Source organism: Cryptotermes secundus, unplaced genomic scaffold (assembly GCF_002891405.2).
Source record: "Cryptotermes secundus unplaced genomic scaffold, Csec_1.0 scaffold1270, whole genome shotgun sequence".
Lineage (NCBI taxonomy): Eukaryota > Metazoa > Arthropoda > Insecta > Blattodea > Kalotermitidae > Cryptotermes > Cryptotermes secundus.
The window spans coordinates 160,494-177,729 of NW_019731593.1; the positions used below are offsets into that span (position 1 = coordinate 160,494).

The following is a 17,236-nucleotide window of genomic DNA, read 5'->3' on the forward strand; positions in this document are numbered from 1 at the left end:
GATTCCCATGCTTCTCTTTCCATCCTAGTTCTTTTGTCTTCATGTACATCAAATCATAACGTCCTGTTCTTTGAAATTCTATAATCTCATTACATATCTTCTCAAGATATTCCTTTTTGGCCCTGTCTGTGGCTCTTTTCATTTCATTCCTCAGTCTCCTGTATTTCCTCCTGCCTTCTTCATTGTTTACATTCTTCCATTTCCTTCGCTCCTCCATTTTACTCATCATCTCCTGTGTAACCAATGGTTTTCTTGCTATCTTCTCAACTTTACCAACCAAATCACTGATAGTATCTAACATGCATTCTTTTATACTGTTCCACTGCACTTCAGCATTTCCGCTTTCACTTTCAATTGCACTGAGTTTCTCTTATAGGGTCTCCTGCACGCTTTGTCTGTGAGCATAGAACTTTTTCAAATCCCATCGAGGTCTGCGCTTATGAGCAACCAAAAACCATCGACATTTAAATACTAAAGGAGAAATTTTACAGTTAATTTTAATTAATCACAATAATAACGTATTTTATTTTAATTAATTACAATTACAAATAATTTTAAGCTTACATATGAACTGCTGCTGGCATAACACTATAAATTAAACACATGACCTTCCCCTAAAACTGCAAACACTGGCCAGTGTAGGGGAATAATAGCAGGTTAAGTAGAGTCTTAATGTAAAATGATTTACCTGATGATGGCCACAACCTGCCTAAAAATGTTGTAAAGTAAAAACAGTATCAGTTTATTCAATTTATACAGGAAGTGTAGACGGAACAATTTTATATTAATCGGTTAAAATTAAGACGTCTTAACTAATAAAATTATCATAGCAATATTTGATATTTTAATATTACAACTTAGACGAGTACAGGGTATCGCACTAACATGTAAATGACCGACACAGAAAATATACGCATATGTAAACACTGGCCACGACACAATACTCATTTCGGGCTGAGCGTCATGTGTACAGTATTTCAAATACTGTGATCAACCGAAACATTATTTTGCACTTCAATGTAATCAAGTTTTGATCTGCGATTCTCACATCTATAAAAATCGTGAGTACTGTCTTCTGGAATGTGACGTCGTACAGTTAAATTTTGAATAGACACGCTGCCTCGATCCTCTCACTCACCTCACTCACCTACTGCGTGCCTGCCCGTTACTCGGCTTACTCTTAGACCACGAAAATAAAGACAACGCGTTCCCGCTTTCGAGAAAACTCACATTTCACGTCTGGGCCGCTAGAAGGCCTACCGCTTTTTTTTTAAGATGACACGTATGCAGTTGGAGCCGAGATAGCGCAGTAGGTATAGCGACTGGCTACGGGCTGGACGGCCGGGGGTCGGAGTTTGAGTTCCGGTAGGTTCAAGAATTTGGAGCTAAAACATTCATCAAGCATTGACCTATGACTGATAAATCCTTAAATACTGAATAGGAATACAATCCATCCAACCGTTCATGCGCCCATGAGGGGCACAACCATTCATAGTTACAGAGAGGAGGATGGCATTCCAAAAACCGAATATTCACATTCAGGGCAACTCGTAACGTATACGAGTATTTCTGTTCGTATAAGATCATCCCAATTCTTTCTCAGATATACTACGTACATGGACAAGTAAAAATCTGCACAAAGACGTTGCTCATGCTTTCCCAAATACACGCATGACTGCACTAGGTTATGGTACCTTGGAAACAAAACTGACGGGTGTTGGTAGACCATTGTTACTCTCTATAGAAGCTAGGACACGTGCGTCTTGCGTAACAATTGCTTAAGTATTCATATATGCCTGAAGGATCACAGCCTTCTACATTGTGTGTGTGCGTTCTGGTGGTACCGACCGCGCGGTTGTCAGACCCTCCAACAATTCCACCGAGTACATCAGAGGGGCACATGTCCATGAAGCGAATACTAACACAGGACAGTAAAAACCGATTTAGGCTGCAGTGGGAAGATACTTTCCTATCGCCAATGTTAAACACAAACCTCCTATTCGAGACTGTTTTCGTTGACCTTTCTCAACGTCCGTACTTCGAGACCATGTGCCATCATTGGGACTGTTGTTGTTTTATAGAATTTCCAGCAATTATTGAAAACTCAAAATATGCTACACATCAAATGCTGTCTTTATTGATCGGACTGTGGAGCAACTGGAACAGACTAAGAGACTCTTCCATTTCCATCGTGTAAACTGCATACCGCCGGTCACGGTAGCCGAGCGGTCTAAGGCATGCACTGTCTTCGCTCGCTCGGAAGCCGGGATCGTGGGTTCGAATCCCACTCAGGGCATGGATGTTTAGTTTGTGTGTGCGCGTTTTTCTGTGTTTGTCTACAGGTAGAGGCCTTGCGACGAGCTGATCACTCACCCAAGGAGTCCTACCGCATGTTTAATATCTAGTAAACCGAAGTGAAACGGAGAGTTTCATTGAGGTAGGCCTAGGCCCAAATTTGGGCTGTAGCGCCAGAGGGAAAAAAAACTGCATACCACGTAAGTATTTCCATTTTCATATTGAACCTCTGAAGGTCAGTGGTTCTATTTGTGCCACCTGCTTTAGCCTACTGTGACGGTTTAGGTGTTGCTATAGACAGGGTGTGGTTTGGTGAATGGACTTACTGACCACTCACACACACCACTCGAAACTACCAGTAATTACAGCGCCACTGCTAATCTCCACAATTCACAGATCACCACAGCGCCCGCTGTGACTCCTTCCAGCCTGCTGTGTCTTCAACAGCCTTTCCCTAGTAACGGTTTCTAACAGTGGAGAATCTTTAACTTTCCGCGCTTCACCTTCACAGTCTCCCGTGCAGAATTTAACTCTTAACTCACAACTGACAACTAACTGGGTTCCCGGCTAGCGGCCATTTCACACAAACCTCCTAGTCTTCTTTTCGCAGGCTGACTTTCAACTAAACTGCCAATTAAACTCTCATTCACCAACCAGCTACTTCAAGTCACTTCGTTCAACTGATCTCCATCAGCCGGGCTGGGGTCCTCGCTATATAGCCTCGGGGCAGACCCAACGAAAACACCACGTCCAACGATCCTTGTAGTGTTGTCTTGGGCGGCTGCCTAGCGATAAGTTGGATAGCGTTTCTGGGGGAACGTGTTTACCGAAGCAACACATGTTTCTTCTCGCAATCGTCGTGTAGAAACGGAACTACGTGCTACAATAATAAACTTTCATTCTGCCCACAAAGTGCATTCATGTGTTTCACATGGCGCTCACAGTAACAGCGACTTTTTCCTATCAATATTATCCTGTTGGTCTTGGTATCAGAGACGTAATGGTATCACCTGGGGTTTTATATATTATTTGAAACGAATCCAGTCTTTACAGGACTAAACGCTATGCACATACGGGGAAACTGGACCAAGACTTTATGGGCTCTTTCTTTTCAGTTGGTTCAACTACGCTGTCAGCATCGAAATCATTTAAGGTGATGTCGAAAGGACGTGGATGAAAGCGACCATGATCTGACCGAAATACTAGACGGAGTGAGGAAAACCACAAAAAAAAAATTCAGCCAGAATAGACGATGTCCAGACCTAGATTCGAACCAAACACCTCTCGAATACAATTTACCGCTGTACCCACCTGCCCGGAGGGAGGATGTTCCTTGAATGAGATAGGTGCCGTGAATGTGCCGTCAAGCCCAATACCCGTTTTAATTTCCATTCGACGTGTACGAACACACTCGGCCAGCCATCCATTTGGCAACAAAGGCTGCAATGATCCTCCGTGAGACGATACGGTATTTCTACTATTCGTTCAAAAGATATCGCCTGTAAGTTCCCGAAATTACAACACACAAGATGATTGTAACAGAACATTTCCGTTGACATTGCATATCCTGTGAACAATGGTGCGGAAGTCACCTGTTTCCCTACAACGCTGTAATGCAGACAAAGCTCCCACAGACCGGGGTGTAATACCTGTTTCTGTCTCCATACGGTCTCCAGCGAGTACAACCCAAGCATCAGGTCCAAAAATTATTCTTTCATGATATAATAGAAACTTCCCTTCTGACTTAAACTGACATGTATATAAGATTATATATCAGCAGTCTGTGGAATTGGGGCACAATTTTTAAATTGTATATTATACCGTCTGTAGCGCAACAAAGTAAATCCTTTCATAAAGGACACTAAAATATATTTAATTCACTAAAAAGTATTTGTTAAACATTCTAAATGTCATTGCTATATGTTTTCGGTAACGCATGGGCCATTATCAAAACTCAATGGTCTGTAGTCCGCAAGCGAACTATACCGACCGAGTGACAGCCGCTTGCCGGCGAAGGTAGTGCCAACTTTTGCGGATAGAGAGTGTCGCGTGGTCAGCGCAACGGATCCCCACAGCCGTTAATCTAAGTTTTCTAGACCGGAGCCGCTATTTCCTTGAAATAGCTCCTCAATTATCTTCATGAGGCTGAGTGGACCCCGTTCCAGAACCACTACTTCCCAGAAAATCTGGCAGCGCCCGAAATCGAACCCGGGACCTCTGGATCTATAGCCAGGAACTATTACCACTAGACCACAAAGGCGGTCATGGGCCATTATCAGGCAAGACTTATTATTTGGGGAGGCCACTGCACTGTACACTTTGTCCTGTGACTTAGGCACATCGTTGTTGTTAATTTTATTCGTAGGATATTTCCACTCTATCGTTTTTGCGGCTATTCAAGTGTTCCTTTTTTAATGTCGTTCACTTTTGTTGTGTATGTTTAATGCTGTTTATAATATTCACACAGCCGGGATCCTGTTGTCAAGTCTGCGTCATTTTTAATTTATGTTTATGTGACAGAAACCAGCAAAGCATGGCTTTTCCACTCATATGCCAAATACTGCTACATACATCATTATGTATACTTGCTGTGTGTAGGGAGATCAGACTTAACGCAGATTTCTTCACCAGCGATATGAAGGGTACAAACATACAACTCTTTCTTTTTTAAAATATATATTTAAAAGTAAGGAAACTTTAACTACAGAACTTGTTTTGTGCATCAGAGAGTAGCCTACACCTACACTGACGTTTCGTGCATCACGATCTTACAAAGTAAGTGCTTTAATGTCCAGAACTTTACATGACACCGAGATATTAATATTTTACGACAGCCTTGAACAGCGCCACTGAATTATTAAACTTGCGGTTGCCTACTATAAACATGGAGAGCACTTTTAATTTTTTATACTTGACCGTTTTTTCAGAAATGCTAACGAATATTTTAACTAGATGTGAGCATTTGTCCATACTAACATTCTTCTGATAGTTTGTGTGTGAAAACTATAAAACAGTTTCTCGACGATAAGTTAAACCTGTAGGCCAACACTCTTATTTCTCTTATTCTTTCTCTTCTTCTTCTTCAGCCTTTAAATATTAGACCCTCGGCCCCGTTCCAGTTCAGAATAAACTTCCAGAATTATCAATCTTAAAATCGGTAGAATTCCTTCGGTGGGGCTGGATCTACCGCAAGGCATCACACCAATACAGGACATCACACATACAGACACGAAGAAAATCAGGCATACACCATGTCCCAAGAGGGATTCGAACCCACAATCATAAGGAGACAGTATGCGCCTTAAACCGCGCGGCCACTGTGATCAGTCCTTCACATTTCTATAGCACTAACAAATAAAACCTCCGTGGCCTGTAGTCGGCAAGCGAACTATACCGACCGAGCCACCGCCGCTTGTTAGCGAAGTTAGTGTCAACTTTATGGGATAGAGAGTGTCGCGCGGTCAGCGCCACGAATCCCCACGGCTGTTAATTTCGGTTTTCTAGACCGGAACCGTTTTTTTTTCCTTGAAATAGCTCCTCAATTATCCTCACGAGGCTGAGTGGACCCCGTTCCAGAACCACTACTTCTCAGAAAATCTGGTGGCGTCGGAAATCGAACCCGGAACCTCTGAGTCTTTAGCCAGGAACTCTGACCACTAGACCAGAGAGGCGGTCTTTCTATAGCACTAAACAGCTAAAAGAATTTCTTCCATATTCGAAACTATGTGTAGAGTCTACCTACGAGAATTATCAAGGATTCGCGTCACGAGTTCAGACAGAAAATGCTTATCCAGGTGTGTGTACTTGCACATGTAACTTTCAGCGCATTTAGAGTAAGTAAATATCCGAGTTCTATGCAAAGTTAATTTCAATTTAAGAATCTGTAATACGATTTCAGAAACATCCATTAACTAAATTTAGATAAACACTACAAACAAGAACTAAAGCTGTAAAACAGGATGTGAAAATTTTGCACTTTCGTGACGGTTGGTTCAAGCATCCAATATTAAGGTTATTACCTTAATTTGAGGGGTTTCATTGTTGGTATTAGTGATGGGTGGGAGCTATGAGTTCTGCTGTTGAGATGATCTCGGGTGTCATGATATACATACGAAGTTTTATTACGACCGATTAAGAATTTCAAAAGTTGTTTGGGGGATACACACATACATACACACAGCAAGGGGATGACATAAGCCTACTTCCATTCCTATCAAAATACGGACAATAGGTTAAAACGACGATTCAATTTATACTGAATAATTATATTCCTTTGTACACTTAAAATAGGTCATTCATTCATCTGTGATCTGTCAGACGACAGGTCCACAGTCTCTTCTAAAACAGTTCCTCCACTTGATGCGATCTAGAGCTTTCTCCTTCAAATAAAAATATCCTCTTCTGTCCCCAAGGTCATCCAGCATCTTCTTACGTCTTCTTCCTCGTCTTCTGGTCACTTCTATCCGCCCCTCTATCTTTCCTTCAATAACTTATTTTAGAAGGCAGTTACACCGTAAGATATGACCAATCCAATTTGCCTTCCGTTTTCTTATTTCGTGTAGGATATTCCTCTGTTCACTGACTCTAAATAACACTTCTTCATTTCTCACATAATCGGTCCAACTGATCTTCTCCATCCTTCTCCAACACCACATTTCGAAGCTTTCCAGGTGTTTCTATATAGGTGAACGGTGTTAATTTGGGCCGAATAATATTCCAATTGTAGGGACGTTCAGAATGTGACCATGTGCATGGAAGACCATTTGTAATCGACGCTGACAACTGGCAACTACTCTGTTCATGTCGTGTGCAGTAGTCTTCATGGCAGAAATTTTTTTTTTCCCTTTCAGTTCAACTGTACGGAGGGGGGGGTCTTTTCTGTATGCACTGTTTTTCACATACTGCTATAACAACAATTGCTGGAGCTGAGACTCTGGCTTGCCTGCACGATTTTGTCATGAATGGCTTTTGCCACCAAGACCAAATAGTCCTGGCATGCAACTCGAGACAACGTGATAGCCAGAGTGCTCATTGAAAGCACACGAAACTGCCTTCGCCGTATGGGGTCGAACCCCATGCTGCTGATACGACGTTTCCTTAAAATTAACGTCCATGCCTTATAAAAACTGATCTTCAGTACAGAAATAAAATCGCAAGACCTGGCAATACGAGAAACTCTATTCTCTCTCACTTTTTTCTTGTCCATAAAAAAACATGGTCTGTAGCCCGCAAGTGAACTATACCGACCGAGCAACCGCCGCTTGTCGGAGAAGTTAATGCCAACTTTAGCGGACAGAGGGTGTTGCGTGGTCGGCTCGACGAATTCTAACGTCCGTTAATTTCGGTTTTCTAGACCGGAGTCGCAATTTTCTTGAAAAATCTCCTCAATTATCCTCAGGAGGCTGAGTGGACCCCGTTCCAGATCCACTACTTCTCAAAAAATCTGGTAGCGCTGGGAATCGAACTTGGGACCTCTGGATCTGTAGCCAGGAACTCTGACCACTAGGCCACAGAACGGTCCCTTTTCTTGCCAATGCATGAGCTAAAACACTGCTTTAGGCCTATGTTTGAGCATGAATCGAACCGCTTCCCTGACCTGGCGTATACGAAGCTATAACAAGTTACACAATGCACTTAACTCATTCCAGCCAAAACATTAAGTTCCCTTTCACGGAGCACTAACAGCACGAAGGATCCACCACTGCCACAAGCCACCATGCAGCACATATATGTTGTTATTGTTATTATTATTTTTTATTCTTAGTGGGGTGGTACTGAGTCCACTTGGTACTGCGGCCACTACCGACCTATTGTACCAGCCTCAGATTTTAGATGAGGGTGGCTGTGGAGCAATTGGTGGAATGAAGATTGGCACGAAAAACCAAAGCACTCGGAGAAAACCTGTCCTGGTGCCACTTTGTCCCCCACAAATCCCACATGACCTGACCCGGGCTCTAATCCGGGCCGCCGCTATAGGAAGCCAGAAACTTACCGCCTGGGCCATGGCACGGCCTGACGTGTGTTCTTAGTTCCGTTTCGCCTCTGAATTCGCAACTGAATGAGTTGGTCGATACATTACCATTTCATGATGCTTAAAAAAGCTGTCATTTGTGGATTACACGGCGTCCGATGGTAGCATGATTATGAAGGATACTTTGGGAAAGATGTGGGAAAAGTTGTCGCGAAGTACTGTGGCGGAAAACTGGAGGGTTCTCAAGGATTCAGCTCCATACAATTAGTTAGTCAGCCAGTTGATTAATTAGTGATTGCTGAGACTGAATAAAATCATGAACATCCTTTGGAAGGAGTGCTAGTCACTATATGGCAGCTTATGTATAGAATCCATACCAGGCGCATAGATTACGTAGCACTGAGTAAGAACGTGGCTGTAACGTCAGGCCCCATCATCCAATGATATTTTTAGCCGTAGTCCTCAGCCAGCGCCGTCACGGCAGTGATACCAAGAAAACAGCGAGGGGCTGTGGATGTTGCACGTATGTGGAAATAAGAGTCACGTAAAATATAGTGGGAAGCCTTTAAGGAACAGACAACTCGAAAAGGCCGCGGTGTTGACAGGATAATATTAAAATGTATTCCTCGGAATATGAATCTAAGTGAGGTTATCCAGTGGTCATTACCATGTCTTACCATAAAATCTCCATAAAACCAAAAACAGAGATATCATGTATGCGAGATGTCTTCTCTGGAGACAAAACAAACCGGAGGGGCAGATAGAAGTGACCAGAAGACGTAAGAAGATGCTGGATGACCTTGGGGACAGAAGAGGATATTTTCATTTGCAGGAGAAAGCTCGAGGTTGCATTAAGTGGAGGAACTGTTTTGGAAGAGACTGTGGACCTATCGTCTGACAGATTACTGATGAATAGAAACCAAAAAATTGAGAGAAAGATTAACTCTATTACGATATTACCTACTTCCACCATCAGCTTTACATCACCAGAAACACGACACAGAGTCAATGTTATTCAAGAGAATGAACCTGGGCTAAGGGTTGAAAGGGGAGATATTCCTCTGTGATCAATAGCACCACAAGCATCCGTACCACGCCCATTTGTCTTGCTCGCACAAGCAGAAGGACGGAGAAAGGGGCATCGTCCGTATACACTAGTCCACCACATACAGGGACCCTTCTAACGACAGAATGTGTCTGCATCCCGCAACTGACAGGGTCAACCACTCTTCGGTCTCAGACATTTGGAAAATAAGGCAAATGGTACTGAATTTCTGACATGCAAAGGCCTTATCTCGCATTGAAGAGTGTGAACGGAAAAATCATTACATAACAACTCCGGTATGCCGTTTGCAAAAACTTATTTCGTAGCTACTTAAATGGACCTAGTAGTATCTTGTTTCACTGGCAATTGTTCTGTGATTGATCACATACTTACATCGAAACATTTGTAAAATAAAAGTTGTATACATTAAAAAGACCGCCTCTGTGGTCTAGTAGTCAGAATTCCTGGCTACAGATCCAGAGGTCCCGGGTTCGATTCCGGGCGCTACAAGATTCTCTGAGGGTTAGTGGGTCTGGAATGGGGTCCACTCAGCCTCGTGAGGATAACTTAGGAGCTATTTCTAGGAAATAGCGGCTCCGGTATAGAAAAATGAGATTAACGTCCGTGGGGAATCTGTTGCGCTGAGCACGTAACACCCTCTATCCGGAAAAGTTGGCACTAACTTCGCCGACAAGCGCCGGTCGCTCGGTCAGTATAGTTTGCTTGCTGATTACAGGCCACGGAGTTTATACATTAAAGACCTTCGTGTTTTACCGTCCGTTTAATGTATTTTTAAAGAGGAGCATTTTTTTTTTTTAGAAATTCGACAAAATTTGGGTTGAATGTCATGCAAAATTGGGATCTGGCCTTATAAATGTCAGAGAAGAATAGTGCACCTGGCTGACAAGTATTACTGCACACCTCCGATACCGCATTTAATCAGAATCTGTTCAGTAATTTCAGGGACAAAACATGAGGACAGACATACAGACGGGACCGAACAACTTCTCACTGTGTGTTAACTTTCTGGGTACTATGCAATGTTGGGATTGTTTGCATTAATCGCTGAAGCACAGATGAGTTATGTTCAGATACTGGAATCCATATTTGTAATGTTACAGTATCTCGAGCTTCACAAGGTTATTCCCCCAAGAAGACTCCATTTCTTGCACTCAGGGCCTAACAATGTGTCGTGAAACTATAACAGGATTTGAATTACTGGAATCATGATTTTCAATGTTGCAGGTCGGCTTACACTACGCAGACCAAAACGAAACTAATCCAATCAGACCGACTCCTTCCGAAATTTCAAATCGGTGACGCATATTAGAATACTTCCGAACGAAATCGAACAATAGAAGATTTCATAAGGGCTGATGTTTCAATTTCAAATAAAAAATATTGGTCAACAATTAATTACTTACACCATGATCTAAATTACATTCGGTAATAATAATCGGTTATAGAGAGAAATTCGCTCAACCTAACTTGGGCCATATAATTAACTCATATTTACCAAAATTCCTATTTCTCACTTATCGCCCTCCATAGACTGATCATTAGCAGTTGAAATCAAATAAAAGACCCGCTGAACAACGGCTGACTTCTAAAATGAAATTGTAGTTGTCCATTCTTAATTCGACTGGTGTCTGAAAATGAGTTATATTTTGTCGGATTCCACTGCTAGCAACCAAATTATGCCCACCACCTTCATTCAAAACATCTGTTCTCGAATGCGGCAGTTTCCAACGCAATGCATAATTTCCCAACCTTACCGCCATCTTTGAACCGAATGTCTAGATAATGTGGGACCCTCAACGTCTCAGAACCCTGTGGGCCTTCACGGCCTGTTACAGGGATGGCTTTACTTTTTTACTTTATACATAATTTCCCAAACGACATCGAAACAAATCGAAAAACAATCTCCGACTAAAATTCCAAAAGGCCACGCCATAGCTCAAGCGGTTAGTCGCTGGCTTCTCACCGCGGCGGCCCGTGTTCGATCCCGGGTCTGATCAAGTGGGATTTGTGGTGGAAAAAATGGCGCTGGGGCAGGTTTTCTCAGAGTACTTTGGTTTCCCCTGCCAATCTTCATTCCAGCATTGCTCCACAAACACCCTCACCTATCTTCTGGGGCTGGTACAATGGGCCAGAAGTGGCCGCAGTACAAGGGACTTAGTCCCACCCCACTAGCAATAAAAAAATTCCAAAAAGTCTGTTCGTCGTCGACTGTTTTCGTTCTGCATTACTGTGCGCTGGGTCTCCAACAATATGAAACTTCTTGAAATATTCAAGTAATATCCTTGACATGTCAATTGTTTCGTGGCGCTCAATTCGCCCTAAGGAACGTGGTCTGAAATATCTCCCGGATCTTAATCGAATTAATTTTATCACTAAACAATTCAGAAAGCAAATTTTAGAAGACATTTTTTCGAAGTTCGTTTCGGGTAGGAAGTAGGGTGCCGTATGTCTGTGACAGAAAGTAAAAAGGAAGGACGAGACATTACTTGCAGAGCTGCCAAATGTTTGGAGACTGCTGGTACAGAGTTGGAAAGGGCTGTCACGAAGAATCCGGGGAAAATCTACAAAAATTGCAGTAGGATAACAGGTCTCCCGGCCTAGCCCCGAATATCATGCATGAGTGCTGACAACTATATCACGATATCTGATGTTATCTACGTAAGTTCGGGGAGGCGAGGAGAATAAGCCATGTCAATTTTTAAATTCAACACTAGATTGGTATATAGGTGAGTTACACGTTCCAGCTGTCCTTACCTCCACTGAATGCGAGGGTAGATGGACCGTAACGGCGGTTTGGATCTGATAGCGCCGAGAAATTACCCAGTGCACCTACCGAACATAAGGCCCAGATCATCAAGTCGCAATCCGAAACTGACTGAACTGTCACCTCATTATATGAAACACGCCACAGCGCATTTCCTGTCTCTATTCAACAAGTAATGCTTACAAAATCCTCTTGGTACTTTCATTCATTTAATTAATTGTTTTAGTGTGAAAATTCTTAGCGTCCTTACAAAACATTGCTTAGTACGTAACCTACAACAGAGATGTCGTCGGACAGCTTTCTCTGCGGAACTAGTCTCCTTGCAGCCTGCTGTTGCCCTTGGAAACCAAGATCATTGTCACAGCCTTCTTAACAAAGTAAGGGACTCGCTAAGCAGACCGGAAATGCGAGCACCCGAGCGTTACCACATGCAACGCAATGGAGGGCCTCAGGTCGCCAGCACCAATTAAACATATACCAAAAGCAGTTGCTTTTGTACTTCATGGTTTTCAAGGAAATAAAAGAAGAACGGGAAAGGATACAGAATCATAATCTTTATAACTTATCTTCATTTAGTTCTGTTAGAGGAACTTAATCGTAATGAATGAGAAGGCCAGGATATGGACCCATATAACAGGAGGAATGCAATATTCTGGTTGAAAAAGATCAAGATAGAAGACTACTCGTTTGGCCTAGGCGGAGATGGGGGCGAAAATAATGTTTTAAAGGAGTAGTTTGTGTTGATGTGAAATAATTATAGGCTTTATGACAAGCTTAAGTGAATACTATCTGGGTCCTTAACAACAGAGAACTTTTTGCCGAGCTGATTGAACATGTGTAAGTCTTCGATTTATGGAAATTAACATTTTTCTATATGAGTTACTCATAGACATCGTCGAGTAACAAGTGAGCGATAAACAGAAAATGATATGGAAGTATGAGTAGTCAATTTTAATGAATTATTTACCGGGGGAATATAAAGACTCTATTCCAAAATAAACATCAAGACTGGAGTCGCGGTCCAGACCCGAATCGGAAATCTTCAGAATACGAGGAAAGGCTGCTGACCATTGGACTGCTCCCTTCGGTCTATAGGTTCAGGATCGCATTGACACCAGGGACATTCTTAATGCTATTGACGAGTTCACGGCTCTGCGCTTCACCGTGACCGGTCCATTGCCGGCCGCTAAGCGCTTGCGAATTTTGCCGATGACTCAACATGCTTGACAGCCGATAACGTTTGGAATGAAGTAAAATAATTAACTAGTAGACCTCTACACAGTACTATGTTATAAGGCGAGCAGTGAAATGCATGCATGTGTAGTCTGTTTATGATTTGTCAGCAGTAGGCAGTAGATATCAACACCATGAGCCATTTGTTCCCAGTTAACAGTTAGTCAGCAGCGTGGCACGACATTATTTGCGATACTTTAGAGAAACGTGTATTTCTTTGTGACACCTACGTGAAATACAGATCTGCTAGAAAGTGTCAGAAAAAATTTCAAAGGAAATTTCATGCTCAAAAAGTTACCAGCAGACAAAGCGGCCTCCGTAGTCTAGGGGTAACGTTCCCACCTCATGACTTTAAGCCGTGGGTCCCGTGTCGTAGCTTTACGGCACGTAAAAGAACCTCATGTCTCAAGGAGGCCTCTGAGCCAAATTCATAAGGACATTTCCCGCCGAACAATAGTCTCTAACGCCTCTGGTAGATGGGGGAAGCATCTAGATACCGCTGAGCCAGTAGAGGCCGAACTCGCTGGCTGAGTCGGGACTGATGGCACGCACCAGTATCGGTAGGGTATAGAGACTGGTAGAATACCACAGGGGGACGTACAATAGACCACTGGTCGCGGTGCATGGTGAAACCCACCCCCTCCAATAATAATAATAATAATATCAGCAGACAAATATTCACAATTTGGCGAATAATCTTAGAACAATGCGACTCTTAACAGATAAGAAACAAAAACATAAGCACCGAGTGCTTACTGAGGAAAAGTAATATCACATAGGAGCCAGACTGAACGTACACCTATAAATTCACTGAAATGTGTAGCTCAAGAGACTGGGGGGTCAAAAGTCTAGCGCAAGAAGAGCAACACAACTGCTGAAGCCATCCGGTCATTGATTATTATTTGTATAAACTGGAGTTCGACATAGAGTAAACCCTCGCTAATCCAGTTACAGTTAATCCGGATCGAAAAATGAAAAGTAAAAAAATGTACATACATTTGGGAAGGCAGATAAGTCACTTGTCTGTTCAGAGAAAACTTGACAGTTTCTTCGAACCTGCGCTATTAGGTTGAAAAACAAGCACAGTATCTTAGTCTTCTATCGAGGAATAAATATATTGTCTTTTTATAGTTTTTAAATAAAGGCTCTATGGCGATTTCTTTTGTTTCATCATCACTGCATATATCATTAAATTTTCCATTTCTTTGTGCTCTAAGTTTTTTCTTTCTTTCTTTCTTTCTTTCTTTAAGTGCTACCTTTGCCGGTCATGCTAGCTAAGCGGTCTAAGGCATGTACTGTCTTCGCTCGCTTGGAAACTGGAATCGTGGATTCGAATCCCACTCAGGGCATGGATGTTTAGTTTGTGTGTGTGTGTTTTTCTGTGTTTGTGTACAGGTAGAGGCCTTGCGACGAGCTATCGCCCGCTCAAGGAGTCCTACCGAATGTGTAAGATCTAGAAAAACCAAAGTGAACTGAGAAGTTCATTGAGGTACGCCTAGGCCCATTGGGGCTGTAGTGCCAAGGGGGAAAAAAAGTGCTACCTTTTGCTTCATTAATCCGGATTAACGAGGTTTTACTGTATTCTATACTTTCACAGCCAAGACTTGTCCCTCTTGATTTCGGTATTGACGTTTATGCATTATGGACGCTATGGCTACATCGCCATGAGTACAATTAGCTGACTAATTGCATGGCATACAATTTACCTCGAGAAGTTTACATTCTCGTAGTTTAGAAATTCCATGGCCTTATAAACCCCGATAGTTCATTATCAAGTTACCTGTGAAGTAAAGAAAACTTCAAACGTCATTCCATGCTTCTCGTAAACAATGAAAAAAACTAGCGGTTCCTTTCACAAGAGAACTCCAGGCTTTATATCATCTCAGTCTTTCTCGAAACACCAAAGGGAATCAAATCCAACATCCCATGAATTATTCGTCTGCTTCCAAACGGTGCAGTTAATATTTCTTATAACGTCACTCCATTCATTCTAGTGATTTTACAATTTAACATTCTATACGTTTTAACAAGCCACGGGGAGCCACTGGGAAAAATTAAACTTATGACATGGAATAGATGCAGAGCCTGACCGGGAAGGGGCCGCCATTCCGACATCGCCCAACTACCAAACACAAATTTACAGAACTCTAATAATAACAAAAAGTGGACATGTGATTGTTTTATACAAGACAAAATGTAGGTACCCGTAAAATACAGTTTTGTTTCAGGCATCTGTTAACTTCTCATTAGTGTCAGAATAAAAAGATGTGAATTTCTTCAGTATATTGAAATAGTCGTATAATTATCACGACAGCAATTCCCACATATTTTAAAGAAATAGAATAAACATTTTAAGTATTATGAAAATACTGATTTTTAAGTTGCGGGTAACATAGCCGAAGGAGGCAGAACACATCGGCAAACAACAATAACAGTAAGCAACTGCAAAAATAACCAAAGAATATCACTTAATACTCACCAATGACGCTAACTTAATCACTTAATGGTCGTCTTCAGCTGTCACTGATACGTGTATCCTCAACAATGAAAGATACTGGTATACAAAACGGGGAGGGAAGGGCGGGTTGCTGTTCTCGACTGCAGGCACACACAACCTAACTCTACCTCTGCTCAACACGAACTGACCGCTCTCTCTCCAAGAACTGTTTACTAGACCCTTTGTGACAGCCCATTACGCGCTCTCTGGTTTCAGCTCCCAACCACGCGTCCTGTTACCCTATTCATCCACCAATCACCTTAGTCGTTACAATGCTGACCGCGCGAAACGCACTGAAACATAAGTGAAACGCCATTACCTTGCTTTTATGAACGATGATATATTCCGATTCTGTATGAACAAATAGGCCACTAATCGGCCTTTCCTTTCTGAGTTGCACTGTCAGAGACGAGTATGTGTGGAACCGCATTGCTTCTACAGCCTTCAATTCGAAATTGATCACAGTTTTCTTAAACGACTCTGGTCTCAATCTAACATTTTAGGACCAAACGTCGCTGTTGAGTGCTTAACAGTCCTGCCTCATATTCGGGACTCCTTGGTTCAGACCTTGCCCACAGACCAGCAGCCCCGGCTGAAGATTTTGTGTTTTAGTCACTCCCTCTGAAATAACACCATGACCAATTCATCCCCCCCTTTCTCTTTCAAATTAATTATTCACTAATCATTCTATCATTCAGTGTTATACAATCTGAACTACTGAGAGAGTTGTCAAATAAGGCATTAATAAAATAATGTTTTAGGCTGGTGACGTCCTTTTGTCTCCTAGTGTTACAGACAATAACGAATTTTGTGACACTCTGTAGGAACTTCATGACATTGCATGGATTTCCTCCATTTTGACATCAACAGCATCGACAAGGCGGCCTTTATAAGCGGGGACCAATGTTCTACAAAAATGTAAAATTGCAAACTGATAGCTACACAAAATATATTGGTGTCATAACTGATGGATGCCGATCATACTCTCCGCACGGTCTAAGAGGGTCCATACATGTACGAGTCTGGCTCGCGAGTCCGACTCGGCTCGGGTTCCAATGAGCCAAAATCGTCCGTGTGGGTCGCCACGCTCATACATGTGTGGTGAAATTAATACGAGCCCGGCTTCTCGCCGAGCCGGACTCGAGAGCCAGACTCGTACCTGTATGGGCCGCCTAAGACATGGAACCTCCTTCGCTTGCTCGAACACCGTGATCGTGGGTTCGAATCCCACTGTGTGTATTTATTCTGTGTTTGTTTTGTTCTGTGTGCAGGTAGCGGCCTTTCGATGGGCTGATCCCCCGTCCAAAGAGTCCCACCGACTGTGTATAAGATTAAGAAAATGAAAAAGCGGCCAAGGTCAAACAAAGGGCTGTAGAACCATAGAGAAAGAATGAGAAAGAGTGAAATAAC

The 17,236-nt window shown here is 42.5% G+C and overlaps 1 protein-coding gene across 1 annotated transcript in view; it reads right to left on the reverse strand.

Moving 5' to 3' along the window:
- LOC111867255 (protein singed) overlaps positions 1-15,990 on the reverse strand; it is a 111,698-nt gene extending 95,708 nt beyond the window's left edge. The window contains exon 1 of the mRNA XM_023856933.2: positions 15,809-15,990. The gene's annotated coding sequence lies outside the window, so the exon portion shown is untranslated. The remainder of the gene's footprint in view (positions 1-15,808) is intronic.
- Between the last annotated feature and the right edge of the window lie 1,246 nt (positions 15,991-17,236).